General features: G+C 38.2%; 1 protein-coding gene across 2 annotated transcripts in view; it reads left to right on the forward strand.

Moving 5' to 3' along the window:
- Positions 1 to 208: 208 nt before the first annotated feature.
- Positions 209 to 23,424, forward strand: part of KATNBL1 (katanin regulatory subunit B1 like 1) — a 55,986-nt gene continuing 32,770 nt past the window's right edge. The window contains exons 1-2 of one of the 2 annotated variants that reach the window (XM_043981044.1): positions 217 to 333; positions 12,163 to 12,228. The gene's annotated coding sequence lies outside the window, so the exon portion shown is untranslated. Of the gene's footprint in view, positions 334 to 12,162; positions 12,229 to 23,424 lie in introns of both variants that reach the window. The other variant, XM_043981045.1, reaches the window with a different exon arrangement.

A 23,424-nucleotide genomic window follows, 5' to 3' on the forward strand; every position in this document is an offset into this window, starting at 1 on the left:
TAATAAATGTTTATTGGAGCAAATACAATTAATTGGTCCAGGGCTTCAGCTTTAGGAAAGGATCAGATGGGCCAAAGCGCCTGCAGTGCGCACAGGTTGCCGTCAGGGGGCACTGTAGTGGTAAGTGGGGCGGGGAGCCCTTAGAAATGTGGGCTCCTCCTCCCTTCCCCTTTGTCCGAGGGGCGGGGTCGGAGCGGGGCGAGTTGCAATCCCAGCTGGCCGCGCGGCCGCTTTTGAATGGCGCTGCCTGGGGGCCACAGTCTGGGGTTCGCGGAGACGCTCTAGGCTGTTGGGGCTGCAGCTGAAAAGGCGCTGCCGTACCATGAGCCGCAGGTGAGTGACCTCCCACCCCCACCCCGCCCCAGCTGCCCGCTCCGCGCAGCTAGGGTGGGAGGCTTCCTGAACCCTCTGCTGCCCAGCCCTGGGGCCGCTCTATCTCTGCTCCTCCTGGGCCTAATTCCACCTTCCGCGGCGCCGCCGGGAAAGAGGCCGCCGCCCCCTCGCTGCTCCTGGTTCCCTTCCGTCTCGCGAGCGCCAGCGCCAGCGCCGGGCCGCGCGCTTCCCAGGCCTCCTGGCTGCGGGATAGTGGGGGAGGGGACGTGGGGAGTCAGTGCCACCGAGGAACCTGCCTCTGCTGTCCCAGGGCGAGGAGCTGCTCCTACTGGGGCTGGGACCTGGGGCGGCCGGGAAGAGGCGCCTGGGCTGCCCCTTTAGCCGCATCCTGGCTGGCGAGCCGAGGAGAAAGCGAGACCCGCTGTCACGTATTAATTGATCCTTTGGGTGGAGCTGACATCTGCTGAGTGCTTAGGAAAAAACCCAACTAAGCCCAAACCCAAAAACATTTGTGCATCCAGAGGGAAAAGACTAAAGGTGCTTCAGATTGGCTATTTAAAGATCAGGGAAGTTGCTTTTGCAGAAAGTGCCCTCTGGCCCACACACTGGATTTTTCTCATGGAACTTTGGCATTTATCTTTCTTTTTCTTTTCTTTTTTTAAAGTTAAGCTTTTGTTTTGCAAGAGAGAAACTTGGAATAGTTGCATAAAATTTGCTGACTGCGCCTTTGAAAACCCTCATTGTGTATTTTCTGAAAAGTTGTTCTTCTGTTACAGTACTCGGGCATGGTACCTTCTTAGGTGACAAATATAGAGATAACAAAGAGTTGTTTTGTTTTTCTTTTCTTGTTGCCTTTTGAAGTTCCTTGAAAACAAGTCCAAGCTGTTTGCTCTGTGATTTAAAACATACACGGACAGCTGGAAGAGAGAAATATTTTTAAGTAATCTCGATTTTAAGTATTAAAAACGCTCTGGAATCTTAGTCTATATTTCAACAGCTTAAAATACAATGCCGTGGAATCTTTGACTAAATATAGTTTAGTTTAAAAAAATATTTAACACAGTTTAGGATTTTAAAAAAATTACCATTATTTCAATTAAAATATTAGAGAAGTGGCAGTGTCAAACAACTCTAATCAGAACTCTGATCTCTAATTGGTGATTTGATGTGAAGGAGTTCACAGGAAGAACATTCATGTGAATTTTGGTTCTTTGAAGTCAGGTGCCTCTGTTATTGACAATTTCTGACTTTAGAACACTGATTAAGAATATCATTGTATTTTGCAAGGTGAATGTAGTTGATAGGGTTGAAATAGGTTAAGAAATGCTGTGTGTGTGTGTGTGTGTGTGTGTGTAGTTTATGGCTTTCTGCCATTATGAAATATTACTGTATTTTTTACTGTATAGTTTGTGTATGCATGCAATTAGCATTGTGGTTTCTAGATAATGAAAAGCCCTCTAGCACAGAAATGCTTATTCCTTTTTTGTCATTCAGTTCTTTGGCTGTCTGGTGACACCTGTGGCCCCATTTGCAGAGTAATGTTTTGTTCTGTTTTGGGAGGCAATTGGGGTTAAGTGACTTGCCTAGGGTCACACAGTTAGTAAGTGTCAAGTGTCTGAGGTTGAATTTGAACTCAGGTCCTTCTTACTCCAGGGCTGGTGCTCTATCCACTGCACCTAGAGTAATGTTTTTAAATGCATAAAGTAGGTAGGATTACAAAGGAAAACCAATATATTGAAATACAGCTACCAGATTTTAAAATAATGTATATGGGTGCCAGGTTAAGAAAGGAATAAAAACTTAACACCTAATTTTAAACTAAATGTTTATATATGGTTACACACTGCATGACGATTTGCATGCCTGCTGTTTGCCAAATAGTTTTTGGCACCCTAAAGAAACTTAAAGCATAAGACCTCCCTACAAGGAGCTTATAGTCTAATTATGGAAATAAGACTATCAGACATGAAATAATTAGGCAACAAGTGCTAATCTTAGAAACAGCTGGTGAAATGGAAAAAGTAGTGAAGTTTTGCAGTGTTAGGACTTTAATTTGTTTCCTAGGGGATAGGTGGCACAGTGGATAGAGCACTGGCCCTGGAGTCAGGAGTACCTGCGTTCAAATCCAGCCTCAGACACTTGATACTTACTAGCTGTGTGACCCTGGGCAAATCACTTAACCCCCATTCCCCGGGGAAAAAAACAACAAAAAAAGAATAATCAGACATTTTAAAGGAAGAAGTGACAGAATGCTCATAGAGGATAAAGTAGAATTGAATGACTTTAAAGCTTTTTTTTTTTCCTGAGAAAATTGTTTTTTGTGTGTGTTTTTTGGTGAGGCAATGAGGATTAAGTGGCTTGCCCAGGGTAACGCAGCTACTAAGTGTCAAGTGTTTGAGGGCAGATTTGAACTCAGGTCCTCCTGAATCCAAGGCTGGTGCTTTATCCACTACACCACCTAGTTGCCACCTTCCTGATAAAGTTAAAGAATTATACAGCCACTAATAGAAAGATTTATCATGATGCTTTTAAGTTTTCTGGGTAAACCTCAAATGGTTGGAACTATGTGAATTATTCAAGACATTAAGGAAACAAGCATTTATTAAGTGCCTACTATGTTCCTGACACTGTGCTAAGTGCTTTATAAGTAGTAGTAATTCATTTGATCCATATAACCCTGGAAGATAGGTGCTATATCATTATCCTCATTTTACAGTTGAGAAAACTGAAGTAGAGAGAGATTGATTAGGTGACTTGCCCAGGATCACACAGCTAATAAGGGGCCAAGATCAAATTTGAACTCAGGTCTTCCAGATACCTGGCCCTGTTTTCTATTCACTGGGCCACCAGTTGCCCCTAGATAACATTGTAGTCTATTAAAAGAATAAATAATTATTTAGATTAGATTTTTCCCCCTGAAAATTATATTTTGTAAATTTGTATTTCTTTTGTTCCCACATAAAGTAGGTGAGTGTTTCGCTTTTTGAAAATTTTTATTTAGTTCATTCTTCATTCATTTTTATTTAAGGAGCTTTATTGTTTAGTGCAAATATTTCTGCATATATTAGATTCTAGTTTCTTTACTCTGATTAAAGAAAAAAAGTTCTGGCATAAAATATTTTGAATACCTTAATTTGATAATGTGAGAAGGGAGTGATCCAGAAGTATATATCCTTTGCACTTACTGGAATGTAGATTCTTACTGGAAAAGTCTCATTGAGGTTTGGGGAAGTGATTTTGTTTTTCTTTAAAAAAAGGAACAGCAAATCATAAATTTGAGCTAGATTTATATTTTCTATAAGTCAGATTTATATTCTGTACTCTTATGAGGTCTTCAAAATGTGTTTAAAATTGATATGGGAGTTAATTTCCTGAAAGACTGTTTATACAGTCTATTTTTTCCTCTACCGTTACTTTCACTGTCTTGTCATTGTTCCATTTAATTTATATACTGAGTAGGGCAAAATAAGTCTACCTCTGGGCTAGGCCACTATTCAAAAAGTTGTAGACAAGTTACTGGTGGGAGAGGGGAACCGGTAACAGGTCTCCCTCCGCCTCAAAATCTACCCCTCAATTAGAAATTGTAAACTTACTTTGATAGAATTTTGGCATTTCTTCCAATCAGAGATTCATTTGGGTTGAATAAAATAATAAAATCCATTTTGTAAATGCTCTTTTAAGGGCTCTCATTCTTTCCTACCTCAATGTGAATTGGTTTAGCTTAACTTCTTCTGAACGACAAGAGTTTTTATGGGGCAGGGGAATAATTTGGAGAGATTGTGGCACTAAGGAGAGAGGGCTTGGGGCAGCATGTGGCTTTAAAATACTTGGTGCCGTGAAGGAGATAATGAAAGGGATTCGAAAAGGGTATGTTTACACCTTTGTCTAGGGCTGATCCTTTGACTTATCTTGTGGCAGACATATTAGGACTACAGGTAATGATAGTCATTATTGGTTCTGGTGATGAATCTGGAAAGTTAGATTTGGAGGGGATAGGATTGATCATCTTTGTGTCAATCTCCCTTCTCTCCTCTCTTTTAGCTCTCCCCCTCTCTCCTTTACCCTAAGTGTAAGTCATACATTCCCTAGATGTTATCATAATGGAAATATCCCCAAATTTTAGATTTACAGCTTTTAAATTTATAGGTATAAGTTGTTTTTTTTTTTGCGGGGCAGTGGGGGTTAAGTGACTTGCCCAAGGTCACACAGCTAGTAAGTGTCAAGTGTCTGAGGCCGGATTTGAACTCAGGAACTCCTGAATCCAGGGCCGGTTCTCTATCCACTGCGCCACCTAGGTGCCCCTTATAGGTATAAGTTATAGGGAAATATTCCCAAATTTACTAATGTGTCTAAAGATTCTGGTTGGGGGGGAGGGGCAATGAAGGTTAAGTGACTTGCCTAGGGTCACATAGCTAGTAAGTGCCAAGTGTCTGAGGCCGGATTTGAACTCAGGTCCTCCTGAATCCAGGGCTGGTGCTCTTTCCACTGCACCACCTAGTTGCCTCTGAAGATTGTTTTAATAAAATGAGGAATGCTCTGTCAAAAGAAAGAAAAAAAAGGATTGTGATTTTTTGCTTTCTGTGGTTACATTTCATAAAGGTTAGTGCTTTGTTAAAGAGGTTATTAGAAGATAGAGAATAAATTAAAAGAGAGGGAAAGAAAAAGAATAAGCATTTATATAGAGCTTACTACATTGGAGACACTGTGCTAAGCACTTTTACAAATATTATTTCCTTTGATTTAATTATAAAACCTTTATAGCAGTGTTGGCCAAACTAATTTGGTCATGGAACCTTTTTTTTTTTTTAAACTTAAAATACAGTGGTCTTGGAGTTGAGAAACTTCTATGAAAAGGGAGGAAAATCAGGCACATTTGGGGACAGTACAGAAAAAAATAAACCCTTTCTCACATCTCTTCAAATTACTGTACATAATATTTGAATATTTATTTGTGTGTGTGTGTGTAAAACAACCTCTTGTTGAGATTAAGATTAGATGTCTAGTATTTTAAATGTTAAATATTACTATTTTTTTTTTCATGAAACTCCTAATTACATGAAATAAGTTTTAAACCTTATAGGATAGAATTTAGAAATGCCTTGCTGGGGACCAATATCTGTATTTGATCATGGAAAAGAATGCAAAGGTTAGCCACCTTTGCCAGTTTTAGTACCTTTTGGAAGCTCTTGTAAAAGCTAGATGATAGGCTAAAGCCACATATTAGCTTTTATCAGTCTGTTTTATTTTGTTCTGGTTTGGTTTTGTTTGGTTTTGTGTGTAGCTGTTTAGAGAAACCTTATCAGTTTTTCTCTGTTCACTTACCACACATCATTGTAATAGATTTTTTTAAAAACCACAACTTTAATTTTCTTTCTTTTTTTTTTTTTTAGTGAGGCAATTGGGGTTAAGTGACTTGCCCAGGGTCACACAGCTAGTAAGTGTTAAGTGTCTGAGGCCGGATTTGAACTCAGGTACTTCTGACTCCAGGGCCGGTGCTCTATCCACTGCGCCACCTAGCTGCCCCCAAAACCACAACTTTAAATCATTTTGCTATTTTAAACAACAGGAAGTCACACTTTATAATAGTTTTTTGTTTGTTTTGTTTTGGTTTGGTTTTTGGTGAGGCAATTGGGGTTAAGTGACTTGCCCAGGGTCACACAGCTAGTAAATGTCAAGTGTCTGAGGCCACACACTTTATAGTTAACAGGAATAACAATAGCATCTACAACACCCAGTCCACTCTCAAACTATATAATGTAGTCTGAGGAAAGAAAAGTTAGGTCAACAAGCATTTATTAAGTGCCAAGCACTGTGCTAAGTTTTGGCACTACAAACCTCCTCCTCCCCCGCCCCCCAAAATAGTACCTATTCTCCAGGAGCTCGCAGTTTAATGGAAGAGACAATATGCAAACAACTATGTACAAATAAACTTTATAAAGTATAACCTAGAGAAAAACAAAGGGAAGGCACTAGCATTAAGGGGGATATTGGGATAGCCATTTGTAGAAGGTGCGATTTTTATCAGGGACCTGAAAGAAAGCCAAGAAATAACTGGATATGAGGAAGGGAGAGAATTGTAGGTGTAGAAAAGTTAAAAGTGCACTGAGTTGGGAGTTGGAGTGTTGTGTGGGAAAACATCAAGGAGGCAATTATCACTGGGAGTAAAGTGTAAGAAAACTGGAAAGGTAGGAAGAGGCCAGGTTATAAAGGGCCTTGTTGAATGTCATAGAGACTTGAGGAAGGGAGACCAACCTGCAGTCTATTGCAGTAGACCAGGAATGAGATAGTAAAGGTTTGCCACCAGTATGGTGAAGGGAAAATGGGGAACAAATGAGATGTTGCAAAGGTAGAATCAATTCGACTTAGCAACAGATTGGATGTGGGGGGTGAGAGAGTTTGGAATTGAGGATGACACCTAGTTTGAGAGTCTAGGTGACTGAGAGGATACTGGTGCCATTGACAGTAATAGGAAAGTTAGCAAGAGGGAAGAGTTTTGGGTAAAAGATGAGTTAAGGGCAGCTAGGTGGCACAGTGTTTAAAGCACCAGCCCTGGATTCAGGAGGATCTGAGTTCAAATCCAGCCACAGACACTTGACACTTACTAGCTGTGTGACCCTGGGCAAGTCACTTAACCCCAATTGCCTCACTAAAAAAAAAAAAAGAAAGAAAAAGGAATACTAGGATTCGATTTTTCCCATGACATACCCTAGCTGTGTGACACTGGACAAGTTTCCTATCTGCATTGGTAGAAGGACTCCCTCTACCCTTTATTCTCTTTTTTTCTATATGAATAAAGTCATAAATCTGGTTTTTTTAAAAATGTAGTGCTTTATAGCTCTCTCATTTCAATTTAGAAAAACTTGCTGAGGAAAATTGTGCAAGTATTATTCTTTGTGTGTGTATATATGTGTACACATATATATGTATGTATATATGCATACATATAGATATATAATGAGATATGAAAGGGGGGCACTATCTTGTGATCACTATATCCTTTCATTAAGAATTGCTCCCCTGAGCTAGGTGGCACGGTGGATAAAGCATTGGCCCTGGATTCAGGAGGACCTGAGTTCAAATCCAGCCTCAGACACTTGACACCTACTAGCTTTGGGACCCTGGGCAAGTCACTTAACCCTCATTGCCCCACCAAAAAAAAGAATTGCCCCCCCCCCCATTAGGATTAGAAGAAGGGAGAAAAGAAAATAACTAGCATCTAAAGGAGGGTTTTAAATAGCCTCTTAGATAATTAGAGAATGGCTGAACAAATTCTGGTATGTGATTATAATGGAATTATTATTGCACTTTAAAAATGATGAAAGATGATTGAAAAGAATCCTGGGTAGCATGGACTAATTCAGAGAGAAGTGAGTAAATCCAGGAGAACAATTTATATAAGAATAGTAACATCATAAAGAAAAAGGACTTTGAGAAAAAATTTTTAAAAAGAAAGAAAAAGGACTTTGAAAGACTTAAGACCTCTCTTTTCAAGGCTATGGCCAACCATGTATACAAAGGACCTGTAATGAAGCATTTATTCACTTCCTAACAGAGAGGTAAAGGACATGAGGTACAGAGACATAGATTTTTGGACTTGGCCACTGTGTAGATTTGTTTTCCTGCCCCAAGCCAGCCATTTCTTCATTTTCCACCAGGCTGCACTTCTTTGTACTTTTCTCTCATATCCCCAGGAACCTCATTATTCTGCAAGATAGCATTAATTTTTATACTCTTATCTCATCTGTATCCTTTGCCTCTGAGACCCCTTTGAATACAAGGTGGAATGAAAAGCTCTTCCCAAAACTTCCATTTAAGGAGGGTGCTCAGGCCAACTGTCTCTTCATATTCCTACCCAGCTGCCCTCTTTTGGAATTCTCCATCATGCCAACCACCATATCTTCTCCACACATTTCCTTCTTCTACCCTTTTCCGTTTCCTTTTGTATGTTGTCTTCCCCTATAAGTTGTAAGTTCCTTGAGAACAGGAACTAGGTTTGGTTTTTGGTTTTTGTTGTTTTGGTGTTTTTTTTGTATTTGTATCCCAAACACTTAGCACAGCCCCTTACATGTAGGTGCTTCTTCCTCACACACCTATTTTATGTGAGAAAAATTTTCCCATTTTACCTCTCCCTTCCCCCTTTTCCCAGTGAACCCTTTATCGCTCTTTCATTTTTGTTTTGTTTTTTATTTTTTCAGGGCAATGAGGGTTAAGTGACTTGCCCAGGGTCACACCTAGTAAATGTAAATTGTCTGAGACCTGATTTGAACTCAGGTCCTCCTGAATCCAAGGCTGGTGCTTTATCCACTGCACCCCCCAGCTGCCCCTTCATTTTTGTTTTAAAGCAATCATCCCAACATTATCAACTCATACCTATGCCCTCTGCCTATGTAGACTCCTAACTTCCTTACAAATGATAAAGTTCTTAGGACATATAAATATCATCTTCCCATATAGGATTGTGAACAGTTTAACTTTATTGAGTCTATTATGGTTACCCTTTCATGTTTACCTTTTTTAATGCTTCTCTTGAGTCTTCTGTTTGAATGTCAGATTTCATTAAATGTTTATTTTCTCCTCTGAAGGATTTTACTTGGTTTTGCTGGGTACACTATTCTTGATTGTAATCCTAGATTTTTTGCCTTTGAGAATATAATATTCTAAGCTCCTTTAACATGAAAACTGCTAAATCTTTTGTGATTCTGACTGTGGTGCCACAAAATTTGGAATTGTTTCTTCCTGACTGTTTGTAATATTTTGTCCTTGACCTGGGAGCTCTAGAATTTGGTTATAATATTCCCTGAGGATTTTTAAATTGGGGGTCTCTTTCAGGAGGTGGCTGTTAGATACATTCAGGTTTTTTTTATCCTCTACATCTAAGATGTTGGGGCAGTTTTCCTTGATATTTTCTCAAAATACTGATGTTGAGGCTCTTTTTTGTCATGGCTTTCATATAATCCAATGATTATTAAATTCTTTCTCCTTGATCTGTTTTCCAGGTCAGTTGTTTTTCCAATGAGATATTTAACATTTTCTTCATTCTTTTAACTATACTTTGTTGTATCTTGATGCCTCATTTATTCATTAGCTTCCACTTTCCCAATTTTAAATTTTTTTTTTTTAGTGAGGCAATTGGGGTTAAGTGACTTGCCCAGGGTCATACAGCTAGTAAATGTTAAGTGTCTGAGGCCGGATTTGAATTCAGGTACTCCTGACTCCAGGGCTGGTGCTCCATCCACTGTGCCACCTAGCTGACCCCAATTTTAATTTTTAAGGAGTTTTTTTCTTCAGTGAATTTTTATGCCTATTTAACCATTAGGCCAATTTTTTTTAAGGTATTTTCTTTTTCTTCTTTTTTTAGTGAGGCAATTGGGGTTAAGTGACTTGCACAGGGTCACAGCCAGTAAGTGTCAAGTTTCTGAGGATGGATTTGAACTCAGGTCCTCCTGACTCCAGGGTCGGTGCTCTATCCACTGCGCCACCTAGCTGCCCCCTTCAGAGTTTCAAGCTGTTAATTCTCTTTTTATTATTTTTTTTTATTGCATTGCTCTTCTCTTTTCCCAAGTTTTCCTCTACCACTCTTATTTTTTTCTTTAACGCTTCTAGGAATTCTTCTTGGACTTGGGTCCAGTTAGCATTTTTCTTTGAGGCTTTGCTTGTAGGTATTTTAAAAAACATTATTGTCTTCTTTTGAGTTTGACTTGGTCTTCCCTGTGACTATAATAGCTTTTTATGGTCAAGTTCTTTTTTCATTGTTTGCTCATTTTTTCTAGCCTATTCTTGACTTTGAATGTTATGTTGAATTTGGGCCTTGCTCACCTCAGGGTGGAGAGGCACTCTTTCAAGCTTCAGGCTTTTTAATGCTACTGTTTTCAGAGCTACTTCTGGGGGTCTGCAAGTTTTCTGTCCTTCCAAGATGATGTGATCCAGGGAGAGATGTAGTCACTACTTTCCTGGGCTACTCTCTGGTCTTTACCTAGGAAGGGCCCCTGATCCCCTGCAACCACAAGTACTAACATTCTTCTTTGCCTTGGAACCATGACCAGTTCCCCTTCTCTACTGCAGCCACAAATGCTGGTGCTCTTCTCTGCCTTGGAACTGGTAACTGCCTTGGAACTGACCAGAAGAGCTCCTTTCTTCCCTGGAAATGCAACCCAGAACTGCTTATGGGCAATAGAGTTGATCAATAGCACTATCTGGAAAATTTCCCTGACTTTCCATTGCATCCATAACTAATCCCCAACAAAGACAAACACAATCATGGCCATGATAACCCAGCATACACACCCAGTGCCAGTGCCAGCAAAGGGTCCATTGTAATCTATTTCTTTTTTTTTTATATAAAAGCATTTTATTATTTTCCAGTTACATGTAGAGATTTCAGTGTTCATTTTTTGTTTTGTTTTGGTGGGGCAATGAGGGTTAAGTGACTTGCCCAGGGTCACACAGCTAGTAAGTATCAAGTGTCTGAGGCCGGATTTGAACTCAAGTCCTCCTGAATCCAGGGCCAGTTCTTTATCCACTGTGCTACCCAGCTACCCCATATCAACATTTGTTTTTATAAGATTTCTAGTTTCAAATTTTTCTCCCTCCCTCCCCTCCCCAAGACAGCAAGCAATCTGATATCGGTTATATATGTACAATCACATTAAACATATTTCTGCATTAGTCATGCTGTGAAAGAAGAATCAGAGCAAAAAGGGAAAACCACAAAAAAGAAAAAAAAGTAGTATGGTTCAATCTGCATCTAGATTCCATCGTTCTTTTTTTTCTGGATTTGGAGAGCATTTTCTATCATGAGACCTTTGGAACTATCTTGGACCATTGTATTGCTGAGAAGAGTCAAGCCTATCACAGCTGATCAACACACAACATTGTTTGATACTGTGTACAATGTTCTCCTGGTTCTGCTCATCTTGCTCAGCATCAGTTCATGTAAATCCTTCCAGGTTTCTCTGAAATTTGCCTGCTCATTGTTTCTTGCAGCACAGTAGTATTCCATTACATTCATATACCACAACTTGTTCAGCCATTCCCCAATTGATGGGCATACTCTCAATTTCCAATTCCTTGCCACCACAAAAAGAGCAGCTATAAATATTTTTGTACATGTGGGTCCTTTTCCCCTTTTTGTGATCTCTTTGGAAACAAGACCTAATAGTGGTATTGCTGGGTCAAAGGGTATGCACAGCTTTATAGCCCTTTGGGCATAATTCCAAATTGCTCTCCAGAGTGGTTGGATCAGCATTGTAATCTATTTCTGACCAGTGCCCCTGACCCCATGACCATCCCTGGGTTGAGTGCTGCTGCTGCTGCAGCTTCTTCTGCTTTACACCTCTGAAACCCACTGCTGTTGTTCCTTTTGTGCTCTGGGTCTGAGCCCAACATGGCGTCCCAGACCTTTCCTACAGACCTAAGTTGTCTTAGACTGAAAAAATGTCGTCCCCTGACCTTTTGTTGGTTCTGCAGTTCCAAAATTTGTTTTGAGGAGTTAAAGTTATTTGGAGGGGGATGTTGGAAGAGTTCAGTTGGCTGGCTGCCTCTAATCTGCCATCCTGACCAACCAATCAAGAGCAATTCTTGTCAAATTAAACACATTGCCTTTCTGTTTTGTTTTGTTGACTAGATTGGTAGATCATAAAAGAGCTATAGTTGATAAGTAAGATAGAGGATACTTGTCCTAAAAGAAGTTTTTATCTTGTAGAGGAGATAGTGTCAAAAGAGGGTTTGGACAAATAGTATAGAAATTTAAAGGATTTTTCTAGCCTTATTTCATATTACTTCTCTACATACACACAGATTAGACTATTCTCTGATTTCCATGTCTTTCAGAGTAAAAAAGCCAGCCTTCTTGATTGGAATGTTCTCCCTTCCTGTCAAAATCCCGTCTATCTGCAGGTCAGCTCTGGAGCAATCTATTTTGTGATTTTTTTGGGGGGGTGGTGTTTTGTTTTTGTTTGTATATTCCAACCAAAAATATTTTCTCACTCATTTTTTTATAGGACATTTTGTCTAGCTATTTCCTTTGTCTCCATCACAGCTTCTCTAGTACGCTTACCTGTGTATATGTTGCATATAGATGGTAACCTACAAGCCTGGGATTGTCTTTTCTTCCCCATTGTTGCCTCTCCAGTAACATAGTCTTTCATATAGTAGATCCTTAATAAAATTGTGTGTGTGTGTGTGAGTGTGTGTGTGTGTGTGTGTGTGTGTGTGTGTGTGTGTGTGTGTGTGTGTTGGGTTATCATGGCCATGATTGTGTTGTCTGTATTTGTTGGGGATTAGTCACAGATGGGGTGGAAAGTCAGGGAAACTTTCCAGGCAAGAATTAGAATCATAAGAGCTGGAAAGAACCTTAGAGGTTATCCCATTTTATAGACAAGGGAATTTAGGTCTAGATATGTTAAGCTAAATGTAGAGCCGCTAGTAGAAATTTTTTTACCTGAGGCTTAAAGAGTTTGGGGTGAGGGAGAGGAGCAGTGACATAGAAGACAGTGTGACCATGGTTGGAGTTGTGCCAGGAAGGGAGTGTCATCCCAGAGATAGGGTTGCTGAGGTAGCAGCTGAACCACTTAGGAACAGCAAAAACTAATATAGGATTATAAGTTGCAGACCTGAAAGAAATATATTTATATTATACTGATTTTAGATGAAGGAGAAACTAACTGATTATAGTTAAATGAATTGGGATGCTAATCACTGGAAGCTAATGGGGAGGGCCATTGCAGAAAGGGGGCTTAAACTGGTAGTATTAGAGAAGATATTTCCAGCTAGAACCCTGATGAGGAAATGTATACTTCCTTGTTCTCAACAGAGTGAACTTCAGTTAGCTCCTACAAAGGGATATTTACTACCAAGATATAGTAGGAAGGTAATTAAGTAAAAGCATAATCCTCCTGTTTTAACACCTAGAGGCACTTTCTCCCCTATATCACTGCTCAGGCAGATTGCAGTTTCTACATGATGCTTAATATGCACCAAGGTGATTTATAAATGCATCGTGACTGATGGGTGGATGAGTTTGTATCTGCTATGGCTGGACTGGACTGGGGAGGTCACTTGGGATTTGGCTCCTTTCAAACTGGTTTTCAGCAAATCCCAGAATGAATTTCACTCCCAGATTTCTGGTGGCTTGCTTTTCTGATCTTTCAGAGGTTACAGGGTTATAGCTATTTCCAGTTTCCTTCATCTAAAAGCAGGAAAATAGGGGCAGCTATGTGGTGCAGTGGATAGAGCACTGGCCTTGGAGTCAGGAGTACCTGAGTTCAAATCCAGCCTCAGACACTTAACACTTACTAGCTGTGTGACCCTGGGCAAGTCACTTAACCCCAATTGCCTCACTAAAAAATTTTTTTAAAAATAAAAGCAGGAAAATAAACAGAAACAGAAGCAACAACTGTACCATTATGTTTAAGGGCTTGCTTCCTCACTGGAATATAGTCATCAAGTATGAAGAGTCTGTCATACATCTTGCCATTGCTCTTTGGGTCACTTGTAGTTTTGCTTCTTCTGAAAAAGGTTTTACATTATTAATCACTGTATTTTTTTCTTTGTTTTATTGATGTTTTGTTTTTACATTATAAATGTTTAGAGATTACTCCTCTTTTGTTCCAGGTCTCTTATAACAAAGCAAAGATAGTTAAATAAAACTAATAACAGTGATCAGAGGTCATGCAACATTACATATCTATAGCGTGCTCACCCTATAAAGGCTGTCACAAGAGCCTTTCTTATAACTTGCTGGAAACCTAATAAATAATATCTATACTGTTTTCCTATAAGGAAAAACTAGGGGAGCTGAGGAACATGATTTCTAGTTCCAGCTCTGTTGCATATTATCTTTGTGCCCTTAGTTAAGTCATTTGACTACAGAAGGCCTCAATTTCCTTAGGTGTAAAATGAGGATGTTGGGCTAGGTAATCTCTAAGACCTTTCCTAGCTCTACTATTTTATGGCATTTTATGATTTAGCAATCTAATAATATTATCTAAAGAGTTGGTTTGGATGTTTTGATGTGACTTATTATTAGTGAATGTGTGCTGTTCTCTGAGTATTCTTTTCCTTAATGTTCACAAGTCTGTGGTTTAATAGGTAATTCTAGAGTTTTTCCAGGGATGGATACCAAACTTATTTATTGGAATCTTTTTTTCTCTTTCAAAAGTCACTCTAATATTTTCCCTTGTCTAGTGTTCTGTGATCTTTTCTTTGTGATTCCTCTCTGTTAAGGGCTAAAATTCTAGCTAAACTGTCTAAAATATCTAATGAGTGGTCGCCAATAAATTATAAGCTTTAGCAAGAGTTAGACTTTTAAGCATTTATTAAGGAGAATAAGAATTTGGTAAAGAGAGAGAAAAAGGCCTAGATTTCTATCTATTAAAGGGAGAGCACATTTCTAGCTCCCTTCTCCACCAGAGTCCAGAGGAAAAGAGAGCGAGACGGAGCGCCAGTCTCTTCCTTCCTCCTCCCACTAGCCCGCGTCACTTCCTGACTCCTGGTCTTGCCCTCAAAGACCTTCCCTTCATGGGCAGAACTCCTCTACAGTAAGTATCCAGCAGGTGGCGTTATTCCAATCGTTACAGTCCCCCCTGTTGTTCCTCAAGAAACAAAATGTTTCCTTGACGGAACAGTAAAAACAATATGATAACTATTGCTAACTAATAATATGTGAACAACAATATAGAAAAGGAAGAGAGGAAAGTTTTGTCCAGAGGGGCGATTTTTTTTGTCCTCATGAACCGACGCTTTGACATTAGTCTTGCAAAGGGAGGGCCTCTGCAGAGAATACATGTTACAGATGGTGTATATTATAACAAAAAGAGAAAAAAACCAACAAAAAGAACAAATCAAAACTGTTCATTTAAAGTCTCTGAAAGTCTTTTCTCAGATGTCCTCTAGGTGTAGTCATGGAATGGAAGTCTTTTCAGGGGTTGATGTGTGGATGCTGGTAATCAGCCAGGAAAATTTCCTACAAAATTGAGCTTAACACAACTTTAAAATAGCTTTGTCAATAATCAAATCAAACAATGAAAGTTCTCAAAAACATGTCTAAGGGAATTCAGAATCTTAGTTGTTACACATGAAACATATAATAAAACAAAAATTGAACCATTCTTTAAAATTATAATATTACTATAGTCCCCCCTTATGGAGGGTATTTGAGAAGACAATTGCTGTGATATTAATTTTTTAAAATAATTTTTATCTTTGTTTCATCACTTTTTGCATCATCTGCCTAATTATCCTCATGCCATTATGAGAAATTAGAAAATCTAATATAATTGGTAACAGGTGTCAAGGCCAAATTCAACACTGTTATTTATCATGACACCTGAGATAATTATGGGGGTTACCATAAAAGAACAGAGAAATGATGGGATATGAGCATTCCCACACTTGAGCAATATGTACTGCCCATACAGTATGCCAGGCTTAAAATAGGTGGATGGAATATATGTCCATGCCACCGAACATATTGGAAGAAACTGAGTCAGACTTAATCAGATGCATGGGATTGAGATGTCTATGGCATCAGGCATATAGGAGGGAGCATAGAAGCCAGGTGTAGAAGTGAGATGGGTGGGATGAATACTTCCAGCCATCTGTACAATATTGTGGGGAAAAAGAGAATAAAATATTAAACCAAGAGAATCCAACCTCAACATTTGTCAAAAGCCGTTCCCTCGGCCATACCTTGACTTCATGCATGTCTCCCCTCATGTGACAGTTCAGTGTCTGCTCTTGCATGTATTCCTCTTGTGATTGGATGGCATCTTGGCCAACTGGCATCTGATAACTCAGAATAAAGGCAATTAATGTCTTAAATGATAAGTTCCCATAATCCAAGTCTCATATGGATTTAAAAATTGAGGATAATAAATGATTGCAAAAAATGTGAATACATCTTGACTCAGAACACAATATATAATTATGCAACAATTTCAAATAATACCCCTTTTTTGTACTTAGTATACAATTACCTTTGTGAAAAATCAGAACATACTTAAATACAAGTTAAAGCACAACAGAATCTCAAAGAACTTTTTTTTTGAAAAAAGAAAACTTTTACAAATGTTCCCCTCTTTTTTTTTTTTTTTTTTTGGAATATGCTTATCAAAAATAATACTTCTAGAATCAATTTACACTTGCCATGGCAAACAATTTGCCAGGGAAATGCTTTAAAGAGTTTGATCAAATAATCAGTTGAGAAAAAATAACAAAAACAAACAACTCGGAATATGGGAGCACAATACTCCTAGAATTAACATTGTATAATAAAATCAAAACCATCTTGCCATGTTTCAAAATTAGATAGACAAATGAATAGAAGAAAATACAAATGGAACAATAAAAGACAGTGAAATTCAAACTAAGGAAATCTAAATGAATATGAACTTAATATCAATAAGAGTATTATAAAATATAAACTTGATCACATGACTATAAAAAGCTTTTACAAACATTCTCCTTGTTTTAGAAACTAGGTATAAGACACAATCTCAAAAGCATGAAAATCTCTATGAAAATAAACCCATACCATTAATTTCAAAATGTATATATAATAGCATAGAAATCCTATGTAACCTCTGAACTGATACTAATACTCTGAGTGAATTCAGAACACTTTTGATTCCGATATCTAAAATCCCCAATACTCATATCAATACCTTGCTGCTTACTTCTACATTTCTGTAAAATATGTACCCTTCCATGGCAAAAGAAGCGGAGTCTTGAACTATGGTGATGATTGTCATTCTTATTCAGCTTAAGTTTTTCTTCTTTAACCCCTCTATATTGTCTGTCGGGCTTTTCACCATACAAATGCTTTATAAGATTACTAATTAAAGACAAAAGCAGGTTAGCAAAATTATGAACAAAACGAGCATATCTGGAATTTAAAGAGTTTTCTAAGATTGTCTCAAAAGCACAGCCAGGCCAGGGAAGGGCTGAGCCTGAAGCTGCAAATGCAGGTAGAAAAAGTTGAGCATGCGCATCAGATCTCTGGACTTCCCAGGCAGGGGAAGCTATGGGCTTGGCCATAGGAGGAGTAGAGGGTGGGGTCTGGAGAGGAGGGGAGGGACCAGAGCAATTTGAATCAGACTTGATTTTGAACTCAGGCCTGGATTCCTCTTCCCCCACTTTGCCTCCAGGTGCTAGGGGATTAAAAGCTTCTAGAGGGTGGGTCATTGCCTCCAGGCATGCAAAATTAGAGCAACAATTAGTGTTAGAATTGGGAAAAGCTGCAGGAATCTCTTCAGGTTTCTCTGAAAAAGCATGGTTGGGAGAGGGAGTGATATTTCCTTGTGTGAGTAAGTTGCTGGCTCTTTTAACAAAAATAAAAAGAAAAATAGAAAATCCACAAAAACAAAGCATTAACATGATCTTATCTCCCATTTGTCTGGTTAAACAGACTAAAATCAAAAATAGGGTAATTAGGGAGTTTAAAAGGTCCATTCGAAAAAATTTAAAGGGAAAACACAGCCAGTGCGCCAGTACTTAGCAGTTTAAAGGGTAGGGGAAATTTCTTACCCAACCGGAAGATCAGAAGTGAGGTTCAGCTTTCCTCTTCGTGGTCAGCCATCTGTTAAGGGCTAAAATTCTAGCTAAACTGTCTAAAATATCTAATGAGTGGTCGCCAATAAATTATAAGCTTTAGCAAGAGTTAGACTTTTAAGCATTTATTAAGGAGAATAAGAATTTGGTAAAGAGAGAGAAAAAGGCCTAGATTTCTATCTATTAAAGGGAGAGCACATTTCTAGCTCCCTTCTCCACCAGAGTCCAGAGGAAAAGAGAGCGAGACGGAGCGCCAGTCTCTTCCTTCCTCCTCCCACTAGCCCGCGTCACTTCCTGACTCCTGGTCTTGCCCTCAAAGACCTTCCCTTCATGGGCAGAACTCCTCTACAGTAAGTATCCAGCAGGTGGCGTTATTCCAATCGTTACATCTCAAAGATAACTGACAACAATTTGTAAATTCTTTCAGAAGCATGTAATATAATTTGCCTGAAGCTGGAGACCTGAACTCATTTAAAATCAGGTCAATGTGACTGTCTTACTATTTCATTATCACTCTATTTCATGTTTGTGTGTATTATTATTCTTATCACTTGCACTGAGAGAAAGAAAAAAATTTAATAGTTCTGCCTCTCTAACATTTACCATCTTCTTCAAGAATAGGTTTATCCTTTTCTTGTCTTATTCTGAGCCTAAAAAAGCCTTTTTGTTACCTTTACCTTTGTTTTTTTTTTTGGCAAGGCTGTGAGCCTTCTTGACACCATTCTGAAATTTTGTGCTGTTCCTTTGTATTTGTCCTTCATTTTGTGACTTTTTTTTTCATCTTGTGTGGATTGTTAGCCCTTTCACAATCTTAGCTCATTTGAGCCAGTGTATAGGTACATTAGTGTTTTTTACTATCTTATTTTTATTGAGATCTTTTGTTTTTACTCCATCTTCATTTCCAAACATATCTTCCCTCCCACCCCTGCTCTCCATAAGCTCTCTTGTAACAAAAGTTTTTAAAAAGAGGAAAAAAGGTAACTCAGTGAAACTAATCAGTATATCAATCTTTTCTAACAGCATATGTAATAGTCCACATCCATATTCATTCATTTCTGCACAATAGGGGAGGAAAGTGCATTTTCTTAACTCTTTTTCAGGGTCAAGTTTGATAATTATAATTTAACAGAATTCTTTTTAAAATTTTATTCTTTCCATTGTCGTTATTTCTATTGTATTCCTGGTTCTGATTATTTGATTATTTCATATAAAATCTTTCCATTTTCTCTGAATTCTTCACATTCATCATTTCTCAAAGTACAGTTGTATTCAGTTACATTAAATCACTACAGTGTTAATCATTTCCTAATTGCTGGGCATCTAATCCACAAAGATTTAAATTACTTGTCTCAGCCTCATAAAAGATGCCATAATATACATTTTGATGGATAGGGGGCATTTCTGTTTTTAACCTTATTGGGGTATAGCAGTGGGACCTTTGAAACCTTTAGTATAATTCTATATTACTTTGCAGAATGGTTGGACCACTTCCCAGCTCCACCAACAGTAAATTTGTGTGCCTGTCTTTCCACACCTCCTCCAACACTGACCATTAGTTGTTATCTTTGCCAATTTGCTGAATGGAATGTAAAAGTCAAATCCAATGACCTTTTGTCAGCACTATTCATTGTTTGTGAACTCTGTAGCATTTGATACTATTGACCATCTTTTCCTGGTCTCCCTCTTCTGTTTGGATTTTTATGACACTGTTTCTCTTGGTTTTCCTCCTACCTCTTTGACTACAGTCATTCTTCTTTGCTAGATCATCCTTGTCACACTCCCTAACTGTGGGTATACCTCAGGGCTTTGCCTTTGATCCTTCTCTTCTTTTTTCCTCCTCTGTCTATTTTGGTGATCTCATCAGCTTCAATGGGTTCAATTATCTCTATGAAAATGATTCCCAAGATCTATATACCCATCCTATTCTCTCTCATGAGTGCATTATATATCACCAGACTGTCTATTGGATGTTTCCCCACTGAATGTTCCATAGACATCTCAGATTTAACATGTCTAAAACCCTTTGAAAGAATCAGTGGTGGAATAATGTAAATTAGATCAATCAGATTTTTATTAGCTTATTTAAAGGTAAAAAGGTTGCTGATTTTTTGGAGAATGAATTGTCCTCCATAATGATGAACTTTATTCCAATTTCATTTAAATAAATCAATCATAATAGAATCAATCAATAAGCATTATTAAGTATTTTCTATGTGCTAGGCACTGTGGTAAGTGCTGGTCACACAAATACAAAGAATAAAACAATTCTTGATTGCCTGCTGCAAATGCAGAGTTAAACATTTTTAAAAGCTTTTTTCTCTTGATTGAGATCTGTGATTTTATCATAAGAAGAATCCTATGTGAAAACTCACCCTACCAATGCAGATCAGCAATTCAGGTATTTTATTGTCCTAGAAACTTGACTTGGGGGCACTGAGAAATTAAATGCCTTCCCTCTGAGATACAGTAGTGTCAGAAGCAAAACTTGAACCCAAGTCTGCCTTACTTTAAGGTCAATTTTCTCTCCACTAGTCCATGCTGCTTTTCATAGACAGGCACAAGTTGTTTGAATCTTGGTTTTTTTTACTTGAATTATTGAAGATATAAGTCTAGGCAAGTCTCATTCCTTTGTGGTGAGCTTGCCTTCCTAAATATTGTGGGCATGTAAAGAGTAGTTGAAAACTACTTGGCTTCTGTCAAGATGAATGATGAAAGATAATTTTTATCTTTCTTGTAGGAGATAGCTAATTTAAATAGAGTTGATTCATACATAAAGCTCTTCTGCAAGCTACTGTTTTTCTTAAGTTTCAACCCAGCAACTTTAGTAATGTTTTCAGAAAGACATTGACCTGTATTTAATTGTCAGGATAGGTATAAATGAAATCAGTGTTTTTTTCTCTTCTCTATATCAGCTGCTCCTTGCTTTTGTTTTAACTGCTAATCTTGGATTCTTTTTCAGTAATATATAATTCTTTTCTGTTGAATGGATTATTCTCATATTGGAATCAAATCCTAGATTTGCTACTCAGTGTCTGTGTGACCATGGGCAAGTCAACTTCCTGTTTTGGACCTCAGTTTCCTCACCTCCAAAATGAAGGGTTGTACTACATAATCTATGAGACCTCTCCCAGATCTAAATCTATGCTTCTATAATACTCCTTTCTTTGAATGTCATTGGGCACATGAAACTGTGTTTCCAAGACCATTACCTAAAGCATTTTGGGAATGAGATTGTAAAATGCCATTCTAGAGAATAATTATTTCAATTTTATGATTGAGCTATCTAATATTCATGATAAAAACAGGATTGTTTTTCAAATTTCTTTGATTCCATGGGAAAGTATTCTACTATTTGACTTGTTTAATATTTATTTTTAAATAAAACCTAATAACCTCCTATTTTTTATGAAACTTTAAAAAATTTGTATCACAACAAATTATAGATTTTAGATTTAAACCTTTTTTTTTTTTTTACTGATTCTCTCTTTTTTTAAATCCCTTTAAATAGCCTTATCATTCTCATACCTTTTGGGGGTGGGGGAGCAGTGAGGCAACTGGGGTTAAGTGACTTGCCTACGGTCACACAGCTAGTAAGTGTCAAGTGTCTGAGGCTAGATTTGAACTCAGGTCCTCCTAATTCCGGGGCAGATGCTCTATCTACTGCGCCACCTAGCTGCTCCCCTCTCATACCTTTTTAAAGTTATATCAGCTGAAAATTGAAATAGCAGCCTAACCAGAGCAAAGTCTTTTTAATTTCTGTTAATGCCAGTTACTTGATTTTTATACAAGTATGGTACTTATTATGACTCCTACTTTTACTTTTTTATTTTTTAAAAATAATAAACATTTTAATTTAAAGTTTTGAGTTCCAAATTCTATCCCTCCCTTCCTCTCTGCCTCCCTGAGGTGGTAAGCAATCAGATATAGGTTGTACATGTGCAATTATGTAAAACATTTCCATATTAGTCATTTTGTATAAGAAGACTCGCATAAAAGAAAAAAATGAAAAAGTGAAAAATAGCATCTTCAGTCTGTGTTTAATCAATATCAGTTCTTTCTCTGGAGGCTAATGACTCATGTAATTCTAACTTACCCATTTGGGTTGTTTTAAAAATTCATTTAAGGGTGGAGCCAAGATGGTGGAGGAAAGGCAGCAATTTGCCTGGGCTTTCCCCCAAGACCCCCCCAAATACCTTCAGATAATACCATAAGACAATTACTGGAGCATCAAAACCCAAAAAAAGAGAAGGTGAAATCAAAAGACAACTTAGAAGGTCTGCAAAAAAGGTCTGTTGTACCAAGGTGAGAGAGGAGTGCAGTCCAGCGCAAGCTGCCTCAGAGCAGATCCAGCCACAGCAAAGTAGTAGCAGGCCTTGGGAGCCTCTGAATCAGCAGTGGCAGCAACTGCTTCTGGAACTCAGCCCACAGATGGTAAGGGGATCAAACAATTGGCCAGAAGGAGATTACAGGGATCTCTTTGCTAGGACTCTGTTGTTTTGCCCATACTTGAATCCAGATCACAGTCTTGGGTTATAGTCCCAGGCAGGGGAGGAGTACAAACACCCTGGAGCTTGTGGCCTTAGTGGAATGGGACTCAGTTCATAGTTCCAGGGAAGAAAAGCACCTCTCCTTAAATCATAACCACCTTGGAAGAACTAAAAACTTACAAATTCCTAGAAGTATCTGAAAACAGCTGCACAAACCCTATGAAGCTTGGGACAGTGGACTGTCTACCCTAGAAGCAGTACCCCACTTTAACAAAGAGTTAAAAGTCAAGAAGTTGTCTGGAAAAATGAACAAACAGGAAAAAATGCTGACCGTATGGTGACAAGGAAGATTAAAATACACCATCAGAAGAAGATAAAGTCAAAGCTCCTACACCCAAAGCTTATAAGAAAAATAAGAATTGGTCTCAGTCCATAAAAGTACTCAAAAAGGACTTTGAAAATAAAGTAAGAGAGGTAGAGGAAAAAATGGAAAGAGACATGAGAGTGATGCAAGAAAATCATGAAAAAAAGTCAGCAGCTTGGTAAAGGAGACACAAAAAAACACTGAAGAAAATAACACCTTAAAAAACAAAATAGGCCAAATGGTAAAAGAGGTACAAAAAGCCAGATGAGGAAAAAAATGCCTTGAAAAGCCAAATTGGCCAAATGGAAAAGGTGGTACAAAATCTCTCTGAAAAAAGTAACTCCTTAAAAATTAGGAATGAGCAAATAGAAGCTAATGACTTTATAAGAAATCAAGAAACAATATAGCAAAACCAAAAGAATGAAAAAATAGAAGGCAATGTGAAATACCTCATTGGAAAAACAACTTAGAAAATAGATCCAGGAGAGATAATTTGAAAATTATTGGACTACCTGAAAGCCATGATCAAAAAATCTTCCAAGAAATTGTTAGGGAAAATTGTCCTGATATTCTAGAACCAGAAGGTAAAATAGACATTGAAAGAATCCACTGACCACCTCCTGAAAGAGATCCTAAAAGGAAAACTCACAGGAATAGTATAGCCAAATTCCAGAGCTCCCAGGTCAAGCAGAA

Source organism: Dromiciops gliroides, chromosome 2 (assembly GCF_019393635.1).
Source record: "Dromiciops gliroides isolate mDroGli1 chromosome 2, mDroGli1.pri, whole genome shotgun sequence".
Taxonomy (NCBI): Eukaryota; Metazoa; Chordata; class Mammalia; order Microbiotheria; family Microbiotheriidae; genus Dromiciops; species Dromiciops gliroides.